Source organism: Centroberyx gerrardi, chromosome 2, assembly GCF_048128805.1.
Source record: "Centroberyx gerrardi isolate f3 chromosome 2, fCenGer3.hap1.cur.20231027, whole genome shotgun sequence".
NCBI lineage: Eukaryota > Metazoa > Chordata > Actinopteri > Beryciformes > Berycidae > Centroberyx > Centroberyx gerrardi.
The window spans coordinates 37526819-37553911 of record NC_135998.1 but is presented as its reverse complement, the minus strand read 5'-3'; the positions used below and the strand labels follow the sequence as shown (position 1 = coordinate 37553911).

Sequence of the window (27093 nt, the reverse complement as noted above, 5' to 3'; positions counted from 1 at the left end):
TTACTCTGGTTCTCTGAGTAGCATGAGTAAGATGTCTCGGTATGGGATACGCTCCCTTGTGTATCTTCAGAAGCATTTATTCCACTACGCCAGTCCTGAGTGGCTGGCAGCACTCCTCTTCTCGCTTCACCAGAGCAGCAAGAAGGGCGGTCTGGTGAGACATCGCATTCATGCTACTTAGAGAACCGGGGTTACGCAAGTAACCTAAAGTTCTCTTTCATAGCATTTGTTTCAATGTGTCACTATGGGATATATGGTAACTCCCATATTGCTTATCTCGAAGACTGACCACCAATACTCGGGTGTTGGATCAACCAACTGCTCCGCTTTAGACCCAATGCTCAGAACAGCATGAGCAATACTCGGGGCAGTGACATCCAACTTATAAAACCTTGCAAACATGAGAGGCGAGGATATCCTGAATGGAGACCCCTCTAAACAGAGCCCCGGAGGTAGCCAAACCTCTGGTAGAATGTGCGCGTAAACCAGCCGGGACCTGAAGACCCATGCTCGAATAGGCCAGTGCAATAGCCCCCACTATCCAATGGGAAAGCCTCTGCTTTGTGATGGGCTTACCCTTGCAGGGCGCAAGACACAAACAACTGGTCCCCTTTCCTGAAACCACCAGTTCTGTCCAAGTATACACGCAAAGTGCGCACTGGACACAACAAGTGTAGCCGTTGCTGCTCCGGAGAGCCAAACAGGGGAAGTTAGGGTTAGGTTAGGTTAATTCCACAGGCGAGCATGAGTTGATTACCTTAGGGACAAAAGCAGGGTTAGGCTGTAAGGTCACCTGCAAATTCCCAGGGGCAAACTGCATACATGCAGGATGCACCGACAACACATGAATATCACACACACATTTTGCCAATGCAAAAGCTAACAATAAAGTCTAATCTTAAATGACAATGGCTTCATGTCAGTCTGCTCAATAGGCTGAAATGGATGACTTACCAAAGCCTCCAATACAACAGCCAAATCCCACAAAGGGGAAACCAGCCTAGAGACCGGAAGCAGCCTCTGTGCCCCTCTCATGAACCGGCAGACAAGGGAGTGCTGACCCACAGTCTTACCCCCAAAACCAACATGGCATGCAGCAATGGTGGCCAAGTACACTTTAATAGCAGAGAATGCTCTCCGCTTTTCAATTAAATCCTGAAGGAAGGATAAAATCACACCCACTGTACACTGGCACACCATTCCTCAAACACCCTTCACTTACAATCATACAAAGACCTAGTGGAGGATGCCCTAGCGTTCTGAATGGTATTTATAACACTCTGAGGAAGCCCCCCACTCACGGGCCAGGCCCATAAGACGAGCCGTTCCGGGTGCGTCCTGGTCGCGTCCTGGTCTGCACTGTCATGCAGACAGAAAAACGGTGGACACTGTGCGTTCTCTCTGGAGGCAAACAGATCCACTGTCGCCCTGCCAAACCACGCCCAAATCTGGTTTACCACAGCTGAGTGCAGTTTCTACTCCCCGTAGAGAGGATTTCCTCTGGACAGCAGATCTGCTCTCTGTTTCTGAGTCCTGGGAATGTGCGTTGCCCTCAAGGAGAGGAGATGCGCATTGCTCCACAATATCAGTCTACATGCCAGCATGTGTGACTACCGGGAGCGCAGACCTCCCTGATGGTTGATATAGGCAACTGTAGTGGCAGTTTGTATGGTCATGCTGGAGACGACTGTGCCAGACCCTGTTCACTATCCTGCCTTCGTATACCCCCCCAAGCTTGTTAAGCTGGTATCAGTAGTAACCAGTTTTCTGAACAGGAACGTACCCCGTCGTCAGAGAAGACCATTAATTTCAGCGGCATAATGCATGCATGTACGCCGCTGAAACCATCACTCTGCAACGGCTGTGACGCACCGGGTCTAGCCTGAGAGAGGTCACCCAATGCTGGAAATCTCTCATGTACAGCCTGCCGAGTCTCACTACGAGCAGAGCTGAAGCCATCAAGCCCAATAGTCTCAGGCACAATGTGAAGTCCTCCCCACGCTGAAGTAGGCCAAGGTGAAGATACAATGATTCAGCTGCTCCAGGAACATGGCTGGAGTTTAAGGAGGGGGTTAACGCAAAGGAAAAGCGCATAGGCAATTCCTTCGTTGTTGGCACTACAACTATGAAATTGGAGAACATCTTGGTTCACGAGATTGTTATAATAATGCGATAATTAATGGAATAATGTGATAATTGTTATATTCTCAAACTCCTTAATAAATGATCCTTCTTGCACTTAAAGGCGAATACCACTTAATATTTCTGCATACAGTTAATGTTACTACTATTATTACTGCACACTACTATAATATTGATTGAGAATCGCATATGAGACCAAGATGACATGCTAAATAGTAATAATAGCAAATTGCAATAGTAAAAAGCAATTTATTATTTTTGGCTGGTAAAAAATCTGTCTGGCCGGTAAATTTTTTCATCTACCAGCCACCTTGGCAGGTAAGCCAAAAAGTTAATTTTGGACCCTGCTTATAAGTCTGTCATAATTACAAAATTGTTACCCCTTAATTTCCAGACTTTTTGTGTCGTTACCCTGTAACTACAGCATTGTTATTTTATTAGTACTCCATAATAACAAACTAGTTACACCGTAATTAGCGGTCTGTAATATAAAGTGTTACCAACTTTTTTGATTCAGCTCGCCCCAGAAACCAAAGCTACTCTCTTCATTCTGTGACGACCCTCCCGCTCTGCTGGCTCTGTACCCAGGGGTTAAAGTGGGCCGGAACGATCCGGAACAGCGTTCCAGCACCTTCAATTAATAAGTAAATAAATCTGATTGGCAGTTTCATACATAATAATGTCAAGAGAGTTCACAGGGCTGCCAACTCTCACGCATTGACCGTGAGACTCACGCAATTGACATTTTTCACACGCTCTCACGCCACAAGTCCATTTTCTCACGCAATGAAAAACAAATTCATAACTGATAAAGAGACGCTGACAGCGCACGAGACGAGACAGAGAGCAGCACCGTGCAGCAGAGAGTTATTCAGACCATCTGAATAGAGAGAAATATACACTAATCTATTATATTGTAATTTATTCCCATGCATGGTGTTCAGAGTAATCTCAGTCCGCGGCTCTTCTGCGTCTCTCCCTCTCCTCTCGCGCCGTGCGCACGCAGGCAGGAGTGAGAGTGAGTTGCTATGGTTACGGGACGCTCTGTGTCTGTCGCTCTGAAACTTTCTCAAGATTCCCAATAATAGGTTTTTAGGTTAGTATGCCTATGCAAAATCATGAATGTAAGCACCTCAATGCTGAAATCTAGCAATATAACATAATTTTACATTTTTGGTTAACATTATACAGGGTTGCTGTTTCTTGACTTTATCCAAGAGGTTAGGTGGTGTAGAAATGCAGGAAATTTGTTTTAAATTACTATTTTTTTCTGATCCCCCACCAATTATGTATCTTACCCCCCCACCCGGAAACAGGGTTCCCCCACCTGCCAAATCCCACTTTAACCCCTGGCAGTAACCGGCTAGCCTCATTCTCCTGGATGCTATCTTCTCACTCAACCTTGGTAACCCCCCATACAGATGTTTGTTGGTAACGTGCTCGTTCTGGTCGATGTTTAGTACTGCACGCAGCATTCTGGTGTAGCACCCATCCAGGGACTTCTGCAGGGTGGGCTTCAGGGTCCAGCATTCACAGCCATACAGGAGAACGGACTCTACAGTCGCAGAGAAGAAGCTGAGCTTGATATGTCGGGGGAGGTTGGAGTTCCACACACTGGCCACGCCGTTCAGAGCCTTCCATGCGAGCGCCTTCCTCACTTTAAGGTCTTGCTCTGACGAGTTGACCCATGAGCCCAAGTATTTGAAGTCATTGACTTCTTTTAGAGCAGTGCCTCCTGTTGTCTTTAGAGGTGGATGGTCCAGGAGGATGTTGTAGGTGATAACCTCGGTTTTCTTGGCATTTAGCCTGAGTCCAACCTTGGCACACTCTGTCTCCACTCTGGTCAAGAGCTCCTGTGCCTGCTCCATACGGTCAGATAGCAGACTGATGTCATCCGCATAGTCTAGGTCCGTTAGGACTACAGCAGGGAGTCATCTAGACCTCCTAGGTGTAATAGTGAGGCCGAGTTCCTGCTCCCGTCCACTGATGGCTTGCCTAAGTGCATAGTCCAGGACTATAATGAAGAGGAAGGGGGCAAGGGTGTCCCCTTGCAACACCCCCACCAGGATGTCAAACTCCTCGCTGTTGCCGTCTGGGGTTACCACCTTGGCTCTTGTACCCGTGTACATGGCCCCTATGGCCCGGAGTAGGTTGGGAGGGACACTGTAAGCCTTGAGTAGCTTCATCATCATGCCTCTGTGTATCGAGTCAAATGCCTTTTTGAAATCGATAAAACACAGCACCGCTGTCAGGTTGTTCTTTTTCACCTTCTCGATGATCCTCCTTAAGGCCAAGATCTGGGCAACGGTGGTTCTTTCCTCTCGAAAGCCATTTTGGTTCTCTCTCAAGTGGGGGTCGATGGCGCACCGTATCCGGTTTAGTATCATGCGGTTGTACATCTTTACAATGATACATGCCAGACTGATGCCGCGGTAGTTGTCTGGTTTCGAGAGAGCTCCAGATTTAGGCACTGGGATGATGTTGGAGAGAGACCACATATCAGGCATGTTGTTTTTCATCAGAGCAAGGTTGCAAATCTCCAGGATGATGTCGTCGAGATCGCAATTCTTAAAGACCTCTGGGGGAATGCCGTCCGGCCCGGCACTTTTTCCCTGCTTCAGAGCGGATTTCACTCTGGCGAACTCCCTGACTGTAAAGGGACCATCATCAATATTGAGATTTGTAAGGACTGCAGGTATGTCCTCCTCAGCTCCATCCACTGCCAGGTGTGTGCCTAGGAGAACCAGGAGGTCACTCTCTCTTCCGGGCTGCTGCCTGCAACCTGTCCCTCCTTTGACCTTTTGCGCCCACACAATTAAATTCAAAAAAGAGTCTCTCTCTCTCTATCTCTCTTTTCCTACAGCAAATATCTCACCTCTCTCCAGTCATTTATTTCATGTTTTTTTTCTTGTTTGAAGCTAAATTTGTGTTCAACGACGTTCAATCAAATTGGAGCAAAGGATAAACGAGCTGACCTGCCGCCGCCAAACATACAGGTAATTTACAAAAAACAAAAATGAAGAATTCATGTTTTTATTATTTTTGGTATTATATCAATAAGTTTCTAGATTTTGTCTTTTCAATTAATTAATGTTAATAATTTTTTATTACTATTAAATATTATTGTACTATTATATACTGTTATTATATACTACTATACAATTAGTCTCTTATTCTTTTTATTAAAATATATATATATATATGTATTTTTTCTTAATATTTTTTTTATCTTAGTGCTTTTCTTTCATTTTCTCTTTTTTCTTACTATTTTTTCTACTCTTTTGTGGAATTTTCAATTTTTCTTTGAATTTTTAAATCTTATTTTTTTCGTTTTTTCTCTTTTTAAAATGTAAATTTTTTTAATGTCATTTTTTGTATTGACATGTTTTTTTTAATTTTATTATTCCCTTTAAAAATAAAAGTTATGAATATTAAATTTTATTTCTCTTTCAAATTAAAAGTCATGAATATCATAAAACATCTTTTTTAGGTGGAGTTGCTATGACGACGGTCTCCCGGAGTCGATGAAGGCCGATGATGTGACATCACTTCCTGCCGAGGTTTGCTTCTCTGTCGCCAAGGCAACCGACATGATCCTGACCGTCAGCGAGGCGTAAGTTACAGAAAAAAAAATTATTCATTCATACATTATATTGAATACATTACATTATATTATATTACATTACATTACATAAAATTGCATTATATTATAACACATTATATTAAATATAGTAGATATAGTAAACATAGTAGAACTCAGTAGATACACAATAGAACCCAATAGAAATATAGAACACAGTAGAAACACAATCGAACCCAATGGAAACATCGTAGAACTCAGTAAAAACACAGTACAACTCAATAAAAACATCGTAGAACTCAGTAAAAACACAGTACAACTCAATAAAAACATTGTAGAACTCAGTAGATACACAATAGAACCCAATAAAAACATCGTAGAACTCAGTAAAAACACAGTACAACTCAATAAAAACATCGTAGACCTCAGTAGATACACAATAGAACCCAATAAAAACATCGTAGAACTCAGTAAAAACACAGTACAACTCAATAAAAACATCGTAGACCTCAGTAGATACACAATAGAACCCAATAAAAACATCGTAGAACTCAGTAAAAACACAGTACAACTCAATAAAAACATAGTAGAACTCTGTAGAAACACAATAGAACCAAATAGACACATAGTAGAACACAATAGAACTTGATAGTTTATCAATGTATTCTATAATTATTTGGTTGTTTATTGGCATTTTTTTGTTGGTTGACATTTTTGGCTCTTCTGTCATTTTATTGTTGTTTTCTGTCATTTTTTCAGTTGTTTATTGTTGTCATTCTATGTTGGTTTCTGGACACTTTGTAATTTTGTACTTGTTTGGTCATTTTGCCCTCTTTTTATGTCATTTTGTGGTCATTTTTAGTTGTTTTTGTCATTTTTCACTCTATTCTGATGTTTTTAATCGCTGGTTGAACTGTTTTTTCTCCTGTGCTTCAGACTAGTTGAACTGGGTCTGGACGGCCTCCTGTTTGCAGAGCACCACTGGTCCAGTTTCCAGCAAATCCGGCAGGTTTTCCAGTCCAGGAGGAGCCAGACCTGCAGTAAGGAAACTTTATTCTCACGGCGCAGCCGAGGGCATCACGAGGCAAATTCAGGTCAGGCAGTCAGGCAGTCAGTCAGTCAGGTAATGCTTAGTGAGATGATGCGTTTCATCAGATGGCCTCTAGAGGGCGTTTTTGACTGAGATACAGTGTTTCCCATACAGAGGCACAAAATCAAAAGTTGGTCAGTGTATATAAATGGATCTAAATCGATCTCTAATGCGTCTGATGTGCGCATCACCTCATGTCTGCAAGTTGGAGATGTACAGACAGCAGACCAGCAGCATTGAACTCAATCCACAGAGTCTCCCGGTGTGAAAACAAAAGTGAAACTACAGACAGTAACTCGTCTTCGCTGCCCTGCAGACTTTAATGGTAGGTGATGTCATCTTGTGGTATTTAAGTAACGTTAGTGGAATTAGGTAATTTAACCGTGTCGCAGTGCTTCAGTGCAGAGAAGTGAACACATGCACCGTGGTTCTGTACAGGATCTGTGCTTGTTGTTAATATGAAAAAACACATGAAATATAAAAAGGAAAAAAAGAACATTTTAAACAAAAAAATTAAGTACTAGTAACGTCGTCCAAGTTGAATTCAATTAAATGTAATGTAAAAATATTACATTTCTTTAATAATAAACAGATTTATTAGAAAATAAGCTGCCATAATAATAAAGCTTTATTTTGTATTTTTCCTGTCAGAAAAACGCAGCAGTAGCGGCGTTTATCAATGAGAATAATAGACACACCCCGAGTTTTTTCATCTTTATTGCGATATCTACCAGATTTCTCAACCAAAGACTTTGTTCTATTGGTGGACCAGTTTTATATCACAGAGAGGACGAAACTTGACAAAGATACAAGCTCTTTTTTGAGAATTAGCCTACATCCATACCAAGGTAAACGATCTCTTGTCTAGTTACCTAACGTTCAAAGGTAACGTAGCTAGTAAAGTATTCTTCATTCTCTTTCAGTCATATATGTTAGCGTTATGTCATTTAACTTTAATAACATGTTTGCGTGTTAATACTGTGGTACAGTGTTGTAAACAGCCAGGTTGCAGTCAGAGCTCGGTGCTACAGATCGATAAGGAAGAAAACCACATAAGCTCAAGGTTCATTAGGAGCGAATAATTCTTTGGATTGGCTCCTCTTTCTTCCTCATTGATCTGTAGCACCGAGCTCTGCAACTGGCCGTTTACAACACTGGACACCGTACATAACAGTATTAACGTTAGACGCACAGAAATGTTATTAAAGTTAAATGACATAACGCTAACATATATGACTGAAAGAGAATGAAGAATACTTTACTAGCTACATTACCTTCGACCTGCGTATCCCGGTAACGTTATTAACAAACGTTAGCTAACTAGACAAGAGATCGTTTACCTTTGTATGGATGTAATTCTCAAAAAAGAGCTTGTATCTTTGTCAAGCTTCGTCCTCTCTGTGATATAAAACTGGTCCACCAATAGAACAAAGTCTTTGGTTGAAAAATCTGGTAGATATTGCAGTAAAGACGAAAACACTCTATACACTCTCTAATCTATTCTCATTGATAAACGCTGCTACTGCTGCGGTGCTTCCCATCTGTGATGACTTCCGCTGCGTAGAACCCGGAAATGTGAAAAGGGTCTATTGGGGTTTTTTTTCTTACTTTTTAATCTAAAAAAAAATGTTCAAAATTTTGTGGCAGATTTTCAATAATTCTCACTTCCTCCTCTCTCAGGATTGGTGGAGAGACTCTGGAAGGAAGACTGTTTTTTCGACCAGCAGTTCCTGAACGGCGCCAACCCGACTCTGATTCGCCGCTGCACAGAAGTCCCGCCCAACCTGGCCATTACCGAGGAGACAGTGCGGGCGTCGCTGGGGGGCGGAGCCAGCCTGCAACAGGAAATGGAGGTCATTGAAGTGAATTTAGGAGGAAATAACAGGAGTAACAAACAATACTAAAAATGAAATGAAGTGAAATTATAATAAAAATAAAAATAAAAAATATTTCGAAAATTAGATTAGATTAGATAAAACAATTTAAATTAATAAAATGAAACAATTTAAATCTTTACTAATTAAAAAACTTTCATTTTAGCTTTTTTATTTCAATTCTATTTTATAATACAAGTGAAATATATATATATATGTATGTTCATTAGTTTTATAACAAAACTGTTCAAATAATAATAATAATCTTTCTTCTATTAATTAAAAATATATACTGTATATTTTCTCCAATTATATTTTTAAAGGAGTAATTTCAAATCAGATCCAACAAATAACTTTTTTGTATTTCAAACATGACGCGATTTGTCAAATTACATCATTAAAAAAAATTTCCTTTTCAAATTAATGAAATTAAATGAAGCTATGTTAGACTTAAATAATAAAAATAAAATAAAATTAAACAATTAAAATATATATGTAAATATAAATATTTAAATTATTTAAATTTACAATTAAAATAAATATTGTAACATATTACAATCAAGCCAAGGTAAAAATCTGAATTTAAATTCTTATTAAATAAAACCATTATTTTTTAAACATTTTTTTAATTTCAATTGTATTGTTTGCATCAAATTTCAACATGCAACATTTAAAATGTAACAATATCAATTAAACTAATAAAACCAAGTGAAATGATGTTAAATTGTTTTATATTTAAACTACAAATCAGGTGCAAGAAAATTCCATATTTGATTATGAAAAATTCATTTTTTTTTAAACACACAATTTAAACATGTAATATTTCAAATCAGTTGCTGTTCATCTAGAAAGCAATCTTAATTTTTTTGTATTTCAAATGACATTACATTCCTCAAACCTTGTTAACATAAAAAGAATGATTCCACTAATTAGCTCATTTGCATAATTCAGTGGGGAAACGTCTTCCTGGTGGATTATTGGCGGTTGGACGGCCTCACGCCAAATACAGTCAACAGGAAGCAGAATTACATCACAGCGCCACTCGTCCTGCTTCATCTGAACAACGACAACCTGCTGCTGCCCATCGCCATCCAGGTGACCTCTGACCTTTCCTTTCCTAGTTTCCTTTCCTCGCTTCCCATCGCCATCCAGGTGACCTCTGACTTTTCCTTTACTTGCTTCCTTTCCTTGCTTCCTTTCCTCAATTCCCATCGCCATCCTTTCCTCAATTCTTTACAGCTTTCCTTCCCTTCCCTTCCTCCTTTCCTGCCTTCCTTTCCTTCCTTCCTTCTTCCCATCTGGTTTTTCCTTCTTTATTTCCTTGCTTCCTTCCTTCCTTCTGTCTTTTCTTCCTTCTTCCATTCGCTCTTCCCTTCTTCCTTCTTTTTTACCCTTTTCTTTCCTTCCTCCCCTCCTATGTCACTTCTTTGCTTCTGTCTTTTCTTGCTTCTTCCATTCCCTCTTCCCTTTCTTCCTTCCTTCTTTCCTTCATTCCATCCTTTTCTTGCCTCCTCTCCTAGCTGAAGCACCACCCTCTCACTTACATGCTTCCTTGCTTTCTTTCTTTCCTTCGTCTTTGTCTCCTCTCCTAGCTGCAGCAGACTCCTGGTGAAGGAAACCCCGTCTTTGTGCCTCAGGATCTGGAATTTGATTGGCTGATGGCCAAAACCTTTGTGCGTGCCGCAGACTTCTCCGAGCATGAGCTGCACGCTCACTTCCTGCGCACGCATGTGATGTCAGAGCTGTTCGCCATGGCAACGCTCAGGAACTTTCCCATGGTGCACCCGCTGTACAAGGTAACACTCATGTTACTGAGAGTGGGTTTTGGTGTATTTTGCTGTATTTATTTTTTTTATATTATTTCTGCTTTATTGGACAGTTACAGTAGAGAGACAGGGCAGACAGACGGGATGACATGCAGCATGGAGAACGGGTTTGAATCTGTGCCACTGCGATTAGCCTTAATAGCACCAGTTGAGCCAATGGGTGTATTTTTGGGGGTTTTTGTGTATTTTTTGTGTACATGTTGTGCATTTTTTGTGTGTAATTCTAGCATTAATAGTATATTTTTAAAAATCTAAATCTAGTACTATTTGCAGTGTTTTTTATTTAATTCTAGTACTCTTGATAGTGTTGTGTGTGTAATTCATTCATAGCTGATTTTTGGAGTATTGTTTGTATATTTGTTGGTGTACTTTTGGTGTAATCACAGTACTTTTCATAGTATTTTCTGTGTATTCCAGCTGCTGATTCCGCATTTCCGCTTCACTCTGGAAATCGACACTTTGTCTCAAAACCTGCTGATCTCTGACAGCGGGACGCTTGCCAAGATGAGGCTCCGCCCATCCCTCATTAATAATTAATGGCATAATGAATACATATATTTTAAAAAATATTAATATTTACATTTTTTGTTATTTAAGAAATTTGTAATAGGCCTACTTTTCTTTTTAGTTTTCCTCTATGACCTGCTATGACTAACGTTTTACTTTAATAAAACTTTCATTTATGCTAACCTAATTTTAATTATCTTTTGTTGATTTGAACGTATATATAATTTATGCAATTTTTAATAACTTGCATATTTACATCTCAAACTTTAATTTGTAATTTTTATTGTATCATTTATTTAAAAAAAAATATTTTACTTTTTAGTTTGATTTTGTTTAATGTTTGCTAATATTATATTTTTTATTTTATATGTTGACCAAAGTATGGCTTCATCTAAATATTTAAATCTTAGAAAAATACTTTTGTTTTTGTTATTATCGTTGAAAATGTTGAAAATTTGCATATGTTCCAAAGTGTTAACTGATATATCATCTATATATTTTTTAGTAACTTCCATAACTAGTATAACTCTAATTTTTACTTTTTTCTAAGTTTCATTTTTGTTGACATTTATTTTATAATTTCTAATTTTTACCTTTTAGTTTTTCATTTAAACTTAATTCTGATCATTTCATCTCATTAAATATCGAATTTTTATCAATTATTCTTTTAGTTTTTACTTTTACTTTGTTTTTTTAATTAACACTAATTTATTTCGAATATTCATCTCATTAATTATTCAGTACACAGCGGTGGGCGGTCCCGGAACGCTGGAGTTCCTGCGGAGGGCGTCGGCCTCGCTGACCTACCGTGACCTCTGCTTACCTGATGACATCACGGGGCGGGGCATGGACTCCATCCCTGGTTACTATTACCGTGACGACGGCCTGCGGCTGTGGAGCATCATCCACCGGTCAATACGATTGGACAATGAAAATCATAATTTAGTCACAACATTCTAATTGCTACCTGAAGAAGTTCAAATCAACATGTGGCTTGGCAGATATTTTTAATAGACAAATAATGCAGTCAGAAAATAATTTTAGGAACACTTCGGCCTCAGGAATAAAAGTATGCAGGTAACCAACATGACAAATGCTCGACATTTAAAGTGACAAACACTCCTTTTCTTTTTCGCAATCTAAGGGAATCAATCTAGAGAAAATAAAGAAAAAAAGAGAAAAATATCCAAATAATTAAAAGGGGAGAAAACAAAAAGAGTGGTAACAAATTCAGAAAATGTATAATAATAATTATAATAACAATAATAATTGTGTAATGAATGGAAAGCATAGAGGAGAACAAAACACAAAAACAAAAACAAAAAATCTGGGGTCACAACATGGAGCCTTGTAGTAATAATAATAACAATAATAACCTTTATTTGTATAGCACCTTTCATACACAACATGCAGCTCAAAGTGCTTTACATCAATAAAAGGCAGATAAAAGACAGATTAAAAAGATAAAATTCATATAAAAGAACAAGCAAGATGCATTGCATTAAAAGAATCAAATCAAGTAAAATAGAAAGATAGAAGAACACAACAAATACTCCCACTTTTAGATGCACATTGTGAGTGAACCCATATGTTTTTCTTTAATTTACTTTCCCCCTGTCCTTCCTGATTCTACTCTTGATCCGATATTTACGTCAGATCTCACTGCCTAAGGCAGACGAGAATCATAGATTCTCCTCTTGGTCAAAAACCTCACCATCCACAGATGGATGAGAATCATACAGGGTAAAGCTCTGTCCCCCCCACATATAGTGTTCACTTGTGCAAGTAAGCATTACCCGGACAAGACCAATGAAAATTTGTACTTGCCCGTGTCAGCTCTGTTGGGATCCTGAACAGAAACAGTTAAAATGAAGGCTACTTAAAAGCTAAGCTGAAAAGATAAGTTTTTAGCAGTCGTTTGAAAATGCTTACAGAGCCCGCCTCTCTAATATTCTTTGGGAGGGTGTTCCACAGTTTAGGAGCATAGTTAAAAAAGGCTGCATCCCCAATCTTCTTTTGAGTGGGGTTTTGTACTTCTAACAAACCAGCAGTAGAAGACCTGAGGGCTCTTGATGGAATGTAGAACAGCAGGGATTCTGTAATGTAGGCCGGTCCTAAGCCATTGAGAGCTTTGTATACAAGTAAAAGAACTTTAAAATCAATTCTAAAGGACACTGGGAGCCAGTGCAATGCAGCTAAAACCGGAGTGATCTGCTCTCGCTTCCTTGTTTTTGTTAAAAGCCTAGCTGCAGAGTTTTGGATAAGCTGAAGCCTCTCAATAGACTTTTTTGGGAGGCCGGTAAAAAGGGCGTTGCAGTAGTCCAGTCTACTTGTAACAAACGCATGAGTTAGCTTTTCAGCATCTTTCTGGGTTAGGAAGGGCCGCACCGTGGCAATATTTCTAAGATGAAAGAATGCTGTTCTGGTCACCTTGTTTATATGGGAATTAAAACTTAGATCAGAATCTAAGATAACACCCAGGCTTGTTACTTCTGACTTGATCGAGGGATTCAGGTTCCCAAGTCTTGTGGAGAGTTCTTCTCTTTTGGCTTTGGGGCCGACCAAAAGTATTTCTGTCTTATCTTCATTCAGTTTTAAGAAATTTGTGTTCATCCAATCATTGATAGCCAATAGACAAGTAGTGAGGGAGCTTAAGGCATCTGCATGATTTGGCTCTACAGAAATGTATAGTTGTGTATCATCAGCATAGCTATGGAAATTGACATTATGTTCTCTGATAATATCACCTAATGGAAGCATGTACAGTGAGAAAAGCAGGGGACCAAGACAGCTTCCTTGTGCAACACCAGAAGTTAGATCATGTTTCTCTGATACATGATCTCCAAGACAGATGAAAAATTTCCTCCCTGTAATGTAAGTTCTGAACCAGTTTAGGACACATTCAGAGAGACCAACCCTGTTCTCGAGACGATCTATGAGAATATTGTGGTCGATGGTGTCAAATGCTGCACTCAAGTCCAAAAGAACCAGAACTGATCATTGACTATTTTGGTGAGAGCAGTTTCTGTGCTGTGGTTGGCTCTGAAACCTGACTGAAACTTCTCCAGAATGTTGTTTTCATTTAAAAAGTTGTTAATTTGGTTAGAAACCACTTTTTCAAGTACCTTACTTAAAAAAGGAAGGTTTGATATGGGCCTGTAGTTACTTAGGACCCCACAGTCCAAATGTGATTTCTTCAACAGCGGTTTCACAACAGCGGTTTTAAAGGCATCAGGAAAAACCCCAGTCTCAAGTGATGTATTAATGATTTTCAGAGCAGAGTTTGAAACACTATTGAAAACCCTCTTAAAAAATGTAGTGGGGACAGGGTCAAGAGAGCAGGTGGAAGATTTACTCTCTATTACCATCTTATTAAGTTCTGCAACAGAAATACTAGAAAATGCCCTCATGGATGTTTGACTTTTACAAGGTTGGTTATTGAAATTACCAGCACCTGAAGCGATACTAGCCCTGATAGTTGTGATTTTGTTTTTAAAAAAGTTAGCAAATTCCTCACATTTTGCATCAGAGGCTTGGCTTAAAATGTCAGAGACAGGGGCAAGATTCAGCAGTTGGTCAATGGTGGAAAACAGTATTCTAGGATCACTCCCGCTCTCTGTAATGATCTTTGAGAAATGGGCTTTTCTTGCAGCACGTACAGCATTGTTATATGCAGTTAAGGATTCTTTATAAATGCTATGATGGACCTCAAGTCCAGATTTTCTCCACTTCCTTTCTGCTGCTCTACATGTTCTCTTGAGCTCACGGACAGAGTTATTTATCCATGGTGATATTTTGCCACTTAACCTCTTTTTGACCTTGAGTGGGGCCACTTTGTTCAGTGTATTACTCAGATTGTTATTGAAAGCATCAACCATTTCATGTACTGAGCAGTTTAGATGACATGAGTCCAGTTCTCTTACAAGCTCTGAGAACTCAAGTTCTGCTGTTGCATCTAGGAACCGCTTTTGAGCAACAATTTCTTTCATGTTCCTGGTTACAATCAAATGAGCATCAAAGAACACACAGTAGTGGTCGGAAACAGAGACATTAGACACTGATACATTGTCAATCGTTACTCCTTTCGTCACGACCAGGTCGAGTGTGTTACCATGTTGGTGTGTAGCCTCAGTGACATGTTGAGTGAGTTCTAAACTGTCCAGTAGGTTGATGAATTCCATAGCCTTCGAATCAGACATATTATTTATGTGAATGTTTAGATCACCATTCAAAATTATTCTATCATATCTGGTGATAATAAGTGATGCCAATTCAGAGAATTCTGGGAGAAAAAATGGTAGTTGCCTAGGTGGCCGATAAGAGTGTTAAAATAAGTACTGGAGCTTCAGCCTTGAGGACAAAGGCCAGATATTCAAAAGACGAAAACTCTCCTAGGTCAACCTTTGTACAGTTAAACTGATCTGAGTAGATTGCGGCTATTCCACCCCCTCGTCTGCCCCGTCTGACTGACTGATAGAAGTTGTAATTTGGAGGACATGCTTCAATAAGTGTAGCATTGCTATTTTCATCTAACCAAGTTTCCGTTAAAAACATGAAATCAAGTTTAAAATTAACAATAAGATCATTAATTAAAAATGATTTGTTTGTTAGTGACCTAACATTTAGTAAAGCTAATTTTGAAGTTTTGACCGGGCCTGAACCCGAGTGATGAGGGACACATATCCAATTATCAAGTTGTTTCACACTTATCAAATTTGATAAGTTTGCAGCATGGAGAGGGTACGTCTTGCTTATTCTACTGCTAGTCAAAACAGGAATGGGGAAAGTTACAGGCACTGACGTAAAAACTCTTGGTGGTGGTTGTGATCCAGCAATACGTGTATTGGGTCCCAGCTTGATATGGGAAATTTCATGAGTACCAGCTACAGTGTAGCAGGGACCCCAAGGCCATCAGTTGTTTGCTTCTCCGGTGTTGATATCAGCAACGCTGGTGTGACACAGTGCGCTTGGCGCCTCCAGGATGGATGAAGGTCGAGGGGGGCAGGGAGGGGGAGGACGTCTGGGAGTTGAAGAGGGGGGGCATGGGCGAGGGGGACGAGGGGGGAGAATTGAAGAGCGGGGCTGTGGGGGTGGTGGAGCCTGAGGGCTGGCTAGGACGGGGCGGGGAAGCGGTCGAGGGGTGAGTTTAAGTCCAGCATTCACCAGTTCTTCCATCTTATCTGTGAATCCTAATAGAGGGGAGGCGGGGGAGAGGGAGAGGGAGGGGGAGGGGGAGGGTGACTTGGAGGAACAGAGAGCTCCAAGCTGAGGCTGGGACTGGGGCTGCGGTGAGAGTGACTGGTCATCTATGGGTTGCTGTTGAAGTTGGGACTGAAGTGTGTCAGAGTTGAGTGCATCCGGGAGGGGGGCAGATGGGTGATGAAGGGAGTAGAGGAGATTGTCCGTTAGTAGTTTCACTCCGGACCCGTTTAGATGGCGGCCATCTGCTCTGAAAAGGTCTCTACGCCCCCAGAACAGGTTAAAGTTATCAATGAAGTTCAGTCCTTTTAAATTGCAGGTTTTGGACAGCCATGTATTCAATCCAAGTAGCCTGCTAAACTTATTGATTCCTCTGTCAGCTGTTGGTAATGGCCCACTGATAAAGGATTGAATCTCTAGTTTGCCAAGTCTGTTAAAAAGTTCAATGAAGTCCAGCTTCAGCAGTTCCGACTGCTCTTTGCAAATATCATTTGTCCCCACATGTACAATGATTTGATTCATTTCTGGGTGGTCAGACAGTACTTGGGGGATTTTTTCACTGATGTCACAGACCATTGCACTTGGAAAACAACATGTTTTGATCATCTTACCGCTTATGTTTCTGATAGCGGCGTCTCCAACAATGAGAATGTCCGGCACAGGTGTCTGCTCCACTGGGGGGCCAGGCTTCTTGTCCGTCCAAGCCTTTGACTTTAACCCTTTATCTGTGCGCACCTTAGTCCGTCGCCATTCTTCCTCGTGCAAATGATCAATAGTGGTCGCCATTTCTGATTCACACAGATTCAATAGTGGTTCAAATCTATTTTCCAGCCGTAGTGTCGGGGATGACTGCAGTCTCTTATTTGCATTAGTCTGCTGTCTATTTGTGTGATTATTTTTGGGCTTTGCACCCAGCGTATACCAGTGGGTAGTAGACTCAGTCTGTTCAGTTAGTTTCTTTGGTACTGGTTCAGGTTTACCAAGTTTTGGGAAGGTTATGGAATCATTCAATGCTGGCACTTCATTAGCACTCTGAGCCTGAGTTCTAGGCTGTTTTAACTCACCGACTGAAGACATTGGAAGTGTGTCATGAAGTTCTCTGTCATTTTCCAGTGCAAAAATTCTGGTTTCTAGCAGAGCAATCTTCTGTAGCAGTTTATGGCAGTCCAGAGTGTGAGGAGGCATCGTGTATTCCCGAATGGTGAAAGAGTTTTAAAAATAGGTGATCACGACCTCTATCACTTTAATCCTGTAGAATTAGTAGTTAACAGGAACTCCCACTCGTATTTTTGTGCAATGCAGCCGGAAAAACAGGAAAATATTGCCGAAAAATTGATAAGCAGGCAGGAGCAAAGCAGGAGCAAAGCAAAGAGCGTCTGTAGTGCTGTAGTGTTATTTTTTTTGTTGTGTTTTTGTTTGTATATCGATAAAATAGTAAACAAAAATATATCAATTAAGACATGGCTTACGCATGCAAAAATCACGTTACATTATCAAACTTATTTTCGCCGCATCGGACTGCATTGCACTGTAGTGGAGATATTTTGACATTTGGAGCCCATTTGGACTCATATTAGCAGCAAGAAGCTAGTGACCGAGCTCAGACAGCTGACTCCAGAGTCAATATTGTCTGTGTGTCCAAGTACTACAGGTATGTAAGAGACAAATTATATATTGGTCCAAAATTGCCGAACTTATCCTTTAACAAAGTCAAAAACTTGAGCTACTATTTTCTCTAAATGATGAACTCATTTCATGTAAACCTTTTTTTTTTCCTTGTAGGTATTCCTGCCTGATTTGCCATGGTGTTCCTTAGCAAAATTAGAAAGACAGAAGATTTACATCTTTTGTCATCTGATCAGTTTGATAGATAGACAAAATTTTGACAAATCCTGTTGTAAATCTTATTAATATAGCATCTTTCAAATTTATCAAATTTTCAGAGGAGCGTGTACAGCGCTCCGGAGGTGAAATGATGTGTTTTATTTTTTAGTTTAACTTGGGAGCAAGATCTATCTCGTGCAGGGGCATGTCTAAGGGAGTGGCCCCTGAAATCTGATTGGCCACCCCCAAATCCTGAGTTATGATTGGATGATGGCCATGTTAGAGGTGGGACCATCAGGCCAGTGCATTTTTTCCCCCAAAACTATTCTCCTGTGCTCCAAGAAACACGCCATGGGGAGCGAAGAGAAGAGCAAATTAGGGATTTTTTAATGTGAAAAAAAAAACTATGTCTGACCAAACTGAATGGCAAACACAAACGCAGCACACAGCTGAAGATAAAAACCAAGAGGGAATGTTAGCAGCCTACATTTTTTTATATGCATACAGTAGACAGTGATGCCTGATAATTCTGGTTGTTTTCAACCTGGGCTTTGTATGGAGGATTAGGGCCACGTGAAAAATTTAATTCTGAGTTCTGAGTTTAATGTCAGAATTCTGAGAAAAAAAGTTCAAATTCGGAGTTTTCAGAATTCCAAGTTTAAAGCTGCACTAAGCAATTTTCCGACCACTAGAGGGAGACAGAAACCGCAGCACATTTGTAAACACACAGCAACACTGCTGGGCTACAGAAGCCCCTTTGGACAAACCGTGCATAAAGGCTAATGGCTAGAATAAACGTTCCTGCGGAGAAATGTTGCCGGTTACCAGTCTCGCTTTGCCAGGTTTTTCTCCTGCTGAAGGTCACATGTCCCACAATGACGAGTGAAGAGGCAGGTAGCAAGTTTACTGGTTTAACAAGTTTACTGGTTTAACAAGTTTACTGGTTTAACAAGTTTACTAGTTTAACAAGTTTACTCGCTCGCTTCATTGATTCCATTACGAGAATGTTTTTCAGGGATGGGAGGGGGAGAGCGCCGCTTTCAAACAGCGAGGGAGGAGACGAGCTAGTTTTAAAAAAAGGAGAAGCTGCTGAATGGGTCGGGAGGAGCTTCGACCGAACATGACAACAAGCTTCAGAAAACCTAGAAATGGGAACGAAAGTTTATGATGTGTTCATTATTAAAAATGACAAAAGACGAATTGAACCAAAATACAATTGTGCCAAGTTACAAAAAAAAGTAAAACTTCTGAGCTGCGTTCTGATTGGCCCACAGGTATGTAGAGACCGTGATCAGCTACTATTACCGTGGCGACGACGATGTCATCAGGGACCCGGAGCTGCAGAGCTGGATCAACGAGATCGTTGTCTTTGGTCGCCTAGGTGGTGAAAAGAAAGGTCAGAGTACTTTAAACTCGTAGTACTGCAGTGCAGTAACTACAATACATTAACTACAGTACTTTAATGGCAGTACTTTAACTGCAGTACTTTTACTACAGTACTTTAACTGCAGTACTTCAGCTGCCGTAGTTTTACTGTAGTACTTTTACTGCAGAACTTTTACTATACTTTAACTACAGTACTCTTACTACAGTATTTCAACTGCAGTACTTTTGCTTATTTCAATACTTTAATTTTATGATTTCAAAATAAAAGTGGAATGAAGTAAAATTGTAATTGTATGAAGAAAAAAAAATGTAAAAGTTTTTTGAAAATGAATAAATAAATAAATTAATTAATATGTTTTCATACTTGCAAAACTTGCACGTAAAATCACATGAAGCAAATAAAGAAAAAATCCAATTGTCTCTCTCAGGTTTCCCAAAATCCTTCATTTCGGTGTCAGAGCTGGCGTACTTCGTTACCATGGTGATCTTCACAGCAACAGCGCAGCACGCTGCCGTAAACAACGCACAGGTGAAACCAAGGAGGTTCTATATTAACTGGAGGATGAACGGAAAAATGGCCGCCCATTCATTTGAACGTAAGCTGCTCACCCAGCGCATACGGCAAAAAATGTTTTCTTCCTCGTTTACTTCCGTGATGTGCGGCCCACGGGTCATGAGCAGTAGTGTCTGCTTACGTATTCCCGCCAGGAGTAGCGCGCCCACGAGCGAGCTAGCGAGCCCAGTCAGCCCCCAGGCGTCAGGTCTCAGCCTTGCTTCCAATTTGACATGGTGGCCAACGGTGGTACTGCAGCCTAAAATTCACCTGCGGCCCAAAAAGCTTTTTTCCCATAGACGAACATTGTAAAAGACAGTCCTCTAAAACTGTTCAGAAGATACCTACAACACCACACAAGACCTTAAAACACTCTTTGAATTATGTATTTTTTAACCATGAAGGTTGTTGAAGTCGCGCTCTCGTCATCAAGTGAGCAGGTCGGGAGCGAGCAGCTGCAGCTGGGAGTGTGGAACGGACAGTTTGGTGGGGGAGGGGCGAGCAGAGCAGAGAGAAGGAATCTCCTAAAATTAAAATCTAAAACTTTTTAGATATCAACTTTTGATTACTCACCAGTCAATATTATATAAAATATTATAATATTAATACATATTTATATGAATACAATTAATATTTATATTAGTATTATAATTAATTATATTTATATATTAATTAAATGTATTATATAATTATATTAATATTTATATTAATACATATTAGTAAGTATTCAGCCAGTAGTTGATAGAAGTCATTTGCTTGCAACTCTAATTTCCACGTCACTATTCCATTGTGAGAAGTTGTCTTAAGTTTATATTAAAGATAAAGATGTCATCACTTTTGTTATTACTAGGCAGGTTTCCCCAAGCATATCTGCTCATTCAATCTTATAATGTTTACATTTCTCCCAAGCTTGACTGAAGCCGCACATGTAGACCAACTTCATGAGTATGCATGTTGTGTTGCCTGATGTTCACACAGTCCTACCTGCAGCTGTCTGCTGGACACAGCCTGCAGGACCAATGGACTAATGTACATAAGATCAAACCCATGTCATGCTTGATGAATTTGACTTTACATTCTGACATTTAAATGCAGCTTCATTTCCTTGCTATTTTTATTTGAGTTACTTGGAAGAACCATGTAATGAAAATCATGAGTTGGCCCTGTATCCTTGGCCCTGTAGCTTTTACAGCACTTTGCTGTGGTAGTTTGACAACATGTCATCATACAGTCAGAGTTTATCATTAGTCTGTCAAAGCTAAGTCGACCTGGTTCACTTCCCTACAGCAGCCACACACTTCTGTTCAGAAACACAGTGCAACTCTGACTGGCAGCTGGACTCACCATGCAGGCAGGTTAACCACACAGCACCATACAATACTGTCATGAAACTGAATTAGAAATCGCGTACAGGGAAAGTTATTTAAAATCGTTTATTTAAAAAAATTAAAATAACATAAAGTTAATTCACAACGAAATACAAAAGTGATGAATAGCATGACTAGCTGGGTTCGCCAGACAGACCTGTGGAATACATGTCAAGTAGGCTAAAAACAAGGCTAATATAGTTAGCTTGCTGTCTACATCTCCGTGACATGAACAAGCGAAGAAAACACACCTAATCCCAAACCTCCGTTTTCGGTGATCAGTTCTTATCTGTACATATTAAATACCGGTGGGCTACTCATGTAAAATACTTCATATTTTAATAAAAGCGAAGCCGGACTGTAGGAACACAGCTGACAGACGGAGCAGCAGCGGAAGCAGGAGGCTCGTTCCCGAGGCAGAGCTCAGAGGCGCGTGCTTTGCTCGTACCCTGAGGTGACGTCACCCACAAAAAACAGTGTTTTATACGGCTCTGAGTGATTTTAAAAAAAATCGGCCTTCATGGTTAAAAAATACATAATTCAAAGAGTGTTTTAAGGTCTTGTGTGGTGTTGTAGGTATCTTCTGAACAGTTTTAGAGGACTGTCTTTTACAATGTTCGTCTATGGGAAAAAAGCTTTTTGGGCCGCAGGTGAATTTTAGGCTGCAGTACCACCGTTGGCCACCATGTCAAATTGGAAGCAAGGCTGAGACCTGACGCCTGGGGGCTGGTGTTAGCAAGTTAGCTGTGTAGCTTCGGTACCGGTGTTAGCTAATTAGCTGTGTAGCTTCGGTACTTGTGTTAGCTAGTTAGCTACTTAGCTTCGGTACCGGTGTTAGCTAGGAGGCTACTTAGCTTCGGTGCTGGTGCTAACAAGTATTCACGCAGTAATAAGCGGCAACAAAACGGGCTCTCTGTGAGCATATCACGTTACCAACTCACTTAGACAAAATACTATTAAACACTGACAGTTTAGACTCTGCGTCTGATTGGCTCTAGCGGCTTCTGACTCTCTTGTCTCAGCTCAACTCTCAGCCTCTACTCGCTCAGCCTCTCTCTCTCTCTCTCTCTCTCTCTCTTTCTCTCGGCCTCTCTCTCTCTCTCTCTCTCTCTCTCTCTCTCTCTCTCGGCCTCTCCTCAAACTCTAACCTACTCTCTCTGTAAGTCCCGCCTCCACCAATAGTATTACAGGAAAAAGGTATGTGACTGTCATCTAACGAATAAAAGGCTGCATACACGAGAACACGGTAGGTTGTACACATTTTTACACGTGCAAGGCATGTATGTCATGATGTATGTTACTACCAAACTATACAACTCTTTGGAACTTTATCAAACTAGAATAAGGGGCAATAAACAAACTTCAACAGGGCTACATATTGTTACATACATATATACCAAAACATATAAAATATATATAATATAATAATCATTGTGTAATCAATGGTCAGTATTTTGTATTGACTATGAATGTGCCCAGCCTCGGCTCCCTAATGGTTGGCTGAGGCTGGGGCCGTTTGGGCAGAAAGAGAGAGACCTGAGCCTCCTCATTAGGAAAAGTCTACTCTGCCTTCCCTTGTACAGTGCCTCCATGTTGTCATACCAGTCCAGTTTGTTGTTGATATGCAACCCAAGGTACTTGTAATGTAAGAAAGCCCGTCAGCGACACCTAGCGTCATGAAAGAATATTACTCCCCTATGTCGGACTTTGCTGCATCAGCCGGTTACTGTGCACGCGAGGAGTGGCCATCATTCATGACAGTTCTTCCTCTTTACTTTATATTGCTGATTGTGCGTTCATGTAATTCTTGTAATTTGTTGCAAACTGGAAATCCACTACCATCTCCTTTGTCGTACTGAGGTTGAGCTGCAGATGGCTCTCCTTTCACTGCTTGACAAAGCTCTCTGCCAGACTCCTCATTGCTTTCACGGATGCATCCCACAATAGAGGAGTCATCAGTAGTTCTGGAAGTGGCATAAACCAGTTGGTGAAACCATGGTGATCTTCACAGCAACAGCGCAGCACGCTGCCGTAAACAACGCACAGGTGAAACGAGCAGAGATCCTGTTCAGACCCGCGTGTTCAGGTCTCTGCCTGCAGCACTGCGACACGTTCAGTGACCTAACTCCACTAACGTTACTGAAACACCACAAGATGACGTCACCTACCGTTAAAGTCTGCAGGGCAGAAGAAGAGTTACTGACTGCAGATCTGTTCCTGACTGTGGAGTGTTATGCGCACATCAGGCGCATCAGAGATCGATTTAGATCCATTTATATAGCGACCAACTTCTGATCTTGTGCCTCTGTATGGAAACACTGCAGCTCACAGTCAGAGACGCCCTCTAGAGGCCAACTGACGAAGCATCATCTCACTAAGTGTTACCTGACTGACTGACTGACTGACTGACTGACTGACTGCCTGACTGGCTTTGCCTTGTGATGACCTCGGCTGCGGCGTGGGAAAAACAACAGCATCTTCCTGTTTGCATTTCAAAATAAAAGCGCACAACATTCATAATCACATTTAAAAAAATATATTTTTCCTTTTTCGTCTGCAGTTGGATTATTTTGGCTGGATGCCCAACGCCCCCGTCGGCATGCAGTTGCCCCCCCCGGCCACCAAGGGGCGTTGCAGCGAGAGCAGCCTATTGGCCAGTTTCCCCAACGTGAATGCCGCCGTGCACGGCCTCGCCACCGTCTACCTGCTGAGCAAGAAACCTGCCGATTATGTATGAATATAAAACATAAAATGTTATTATAAGAGGATAGAATTATGTAATGTAATATGAAACAAATGTTGATTTTTTAAATGTGATGTGTGGAATGTAAGGTAATAGAGAATATACAATTATTTTAGTTCTGGTAACATCCTATTTAATTTACAATTCTCAGTAGTGAAATATAATACATAATTGAATGTAATACAATTTACCATAGTTACAAATAATTTAAAATATTATTATTGCTTCGCTCCGGTCTAGGGGAATAGGAGCGCAACATAAAAATAGGTCTCCTTCCCTCCCGGCCCCCAAACCAAAGGCCAGCAGGCTCATGTAGGTAAAAAGAGTTTATTTATTTTCTTAGTGTTGCCTTTAGAAGAATTATGGTCAGGGTGATCATCAGGGACCAATAGGCAGGGAGTTCCCCCCCCGCCCCTACGGTCTCAGCCAATCCACGGAGGACACCTACTGCCAAGTTACATCACACAGACAAACGAGTCAATACGACCCACGGTGGTCAATTATGTAATGTATGGAATATAAGATAATAGAGTATCATGGAGCATGTAGAATATAAACGTTTTCTTCTGTAAAATAGGACTTAATTTACTCAACTATAAAGTGAAATATAGCCAAATACATAATTTCATATAATCAAATTTAACATAATTAAATAATACTACTTTCAATATGCTAATGTTATAATATAATCTATAAGGTAATACAATACCATGTAGTATATAGACTGTAAATGTATTTTACTATAATTCGTCTGTTAATTCTACATACAATTTAAAATATATGTATAGAATTCAATACCGTATAATGGAGGATATAAAATATAAAAGTGTGTAAGATGCAAAGTTATTTTATTTTTGAGAACACAATTTTATTTCCTACAATTCTCAAAAGTGCAATTATTAATACAGTAACATGATTAACCACAAAACAAACTAATTCAGTAAAACAATTAAACATATTAAGTAAAAATAATGCAATATAAGATAATATAGGCTAATATAGTGGAGTATATAAAACATAACATTATGTAATAGTATGTAATATATTTTATCAATAACAATTTAATAAAAGATACTGTAATAAATAATTTAAAATAATTTTATTTGAATATAAATAATGTAATATATTATAGTGTAATGTATAGGATATAAATTAATACACTAGAATGGAGCATATAGAATATATTTATTATTTTATAGAACATGCAATGTTAACAACTATAATTCTCAATTATACAAAACAAAACAGAAATTGTTTCAAATAATTTTTAAAATAAGCTAAATTCACACTGTAAATACTAAAAAATATTTTAAATAATATAATGTAACACTGTAACACAACATAACTGCAATACAGTAGAATATGAAAATAATATAATAGAATGTGTCATTTATCGGCAGTTGCCCTGGATAACTTCTGCCCTCCTGACCTTTGACCTTTGACCCATCAGGTCCCGCTGGGCGGCTCGGCCGAGCGGCTCTTCACCGAGAGCGTTCCGGCCGAAGCAACGGCTCGTTTCCGCGGCGACCTGAAGCTGCTCAGCTGCGAGATCCGAGCGCGGAACGTCGGCCTGACGCCGCCGTACGTTTACCTGGAGCCGGCAGAGGTGGAGGACAGCGTGGCGCGCTAACGTTAGCGTTAGCATCTGTTAGCGTTAGCATCTGTTAGCGTCTCCGGTCGAGACCTGCCTCCCCACAATCAGTCCGCTGACCATCACAGCCTATCAGCTCCTTCGTGTCTACTGGCTCCGCCTCCCCAGCCCTTCAACTCGCCGCCGTCACCCCATCCTCAAAAAGCCCGCACTTGACCAGACATCCCCAAAAACTTCAGACCCATCTCAAACTTCCCCTTTCTGTCAAAAATACTTGTTGCTTCCCAACTCAAAACCTACCTGGTCTAACCTGAGGTGCCCTGTGGCTCAACCGGTGGAGCGCGGCCCGTTAAGGTGACGTCTGGGTTCGTATCCGACCCTCGCCCTGTGCTGCATGTCATCTCCCCTCTCTCTGCCCTCACTTCTCTCTCTCTCTACTGTAAAAAAAACCTGGCCTGCAATCAGCTCTAAGAACCTTTCTATAAACTTTTACTATTTCTGTCATTTTTTAGGTTTTTTTTTGTTCTATTCTGTTGTTTCTTGTGGATTTCTTTCCTCTATTAAGTGTTTTTTTTTAATAGTTTTTTTTGTTCTATTTTCTGTTTTTGTTTTTTACTCTTTCCTGTCATTTTTTGTTGTTTTTCCCTCTATTCTATCATTTTCAATAGTTTTCCCCCCTCTATTCTGTTGTTTTTATACTTTTTTATACTTTATACTGTTTTTTTTTGTCTAATCTGTCATCTATTGGTGGCTGGTGGTTCTTGCGGTTCTTTTGGCTGCTGGTTCCTCTGGTTCCTCAGCCAGCTCTTTTTAGAGTTCAGTTTTTATTGTGGTGGTGTTTGTCCTTCAATAGAAATGATAGGGAAAACCAGACTCTGGTGTAGACTGCAGGTTGGTTCTATTAAAAAAACCTGAGTCCGTCTGTCTCCGCCTCCCTTCCATCGGCATCAGTGTCTTTCCCTGCACCAGCACCAAACCACCCCCGCCTCTGTATAAAGAAATTCCTCAACGTCCTGGATGGAAAGCGGTCAGGACGGAGCGTTAGCACCCATAATAACCAGCGTATAAAACAAACATGACAGTTGGAGAGAGAAGAGGAGCAGTGGTATCCTCAAATTGCAACAGTCTTCTTGGTTGTTAAAGATATTCTTGTATTGAACAATGTCATTTTGTTTTGTTTGTTGAGTTGATTATAGTGATGTTGCTTAACTTGAATGTTGAATGAAGCACCAGATTTTGAAAATGTCTTTTGAGGCTTTTGATCATTACTGTACTTATCATATCCCCTAACTCAGCACCTAACACAGTGTTACAGATGCTCAGCAGCCTAGTGAAGGATCCTGCTCAGTGCCTTGCCTCCTAACGGCCACTAGGGGGCAGACAGGCTAACTGTGTGGATGTGAGTGACTGA

At 40.3% G+C, this 27093-nt stretch overlaps 1 pseudogene; it reads left to right on the top strand.

Annotated features, from left to right (window-relative positions):
• The first annotated feature begins 400 nt into the window (after window positions 1-400).
• Window positions 401-25721, top strand: LOC144539970 (polyunsaturated fatty acid lipoxygenase ALOX8-like; annotated as a pseudogene).
• The last annotated feature ends 1372 nt before the right edge of the window (window positions 25722-27093 follow it).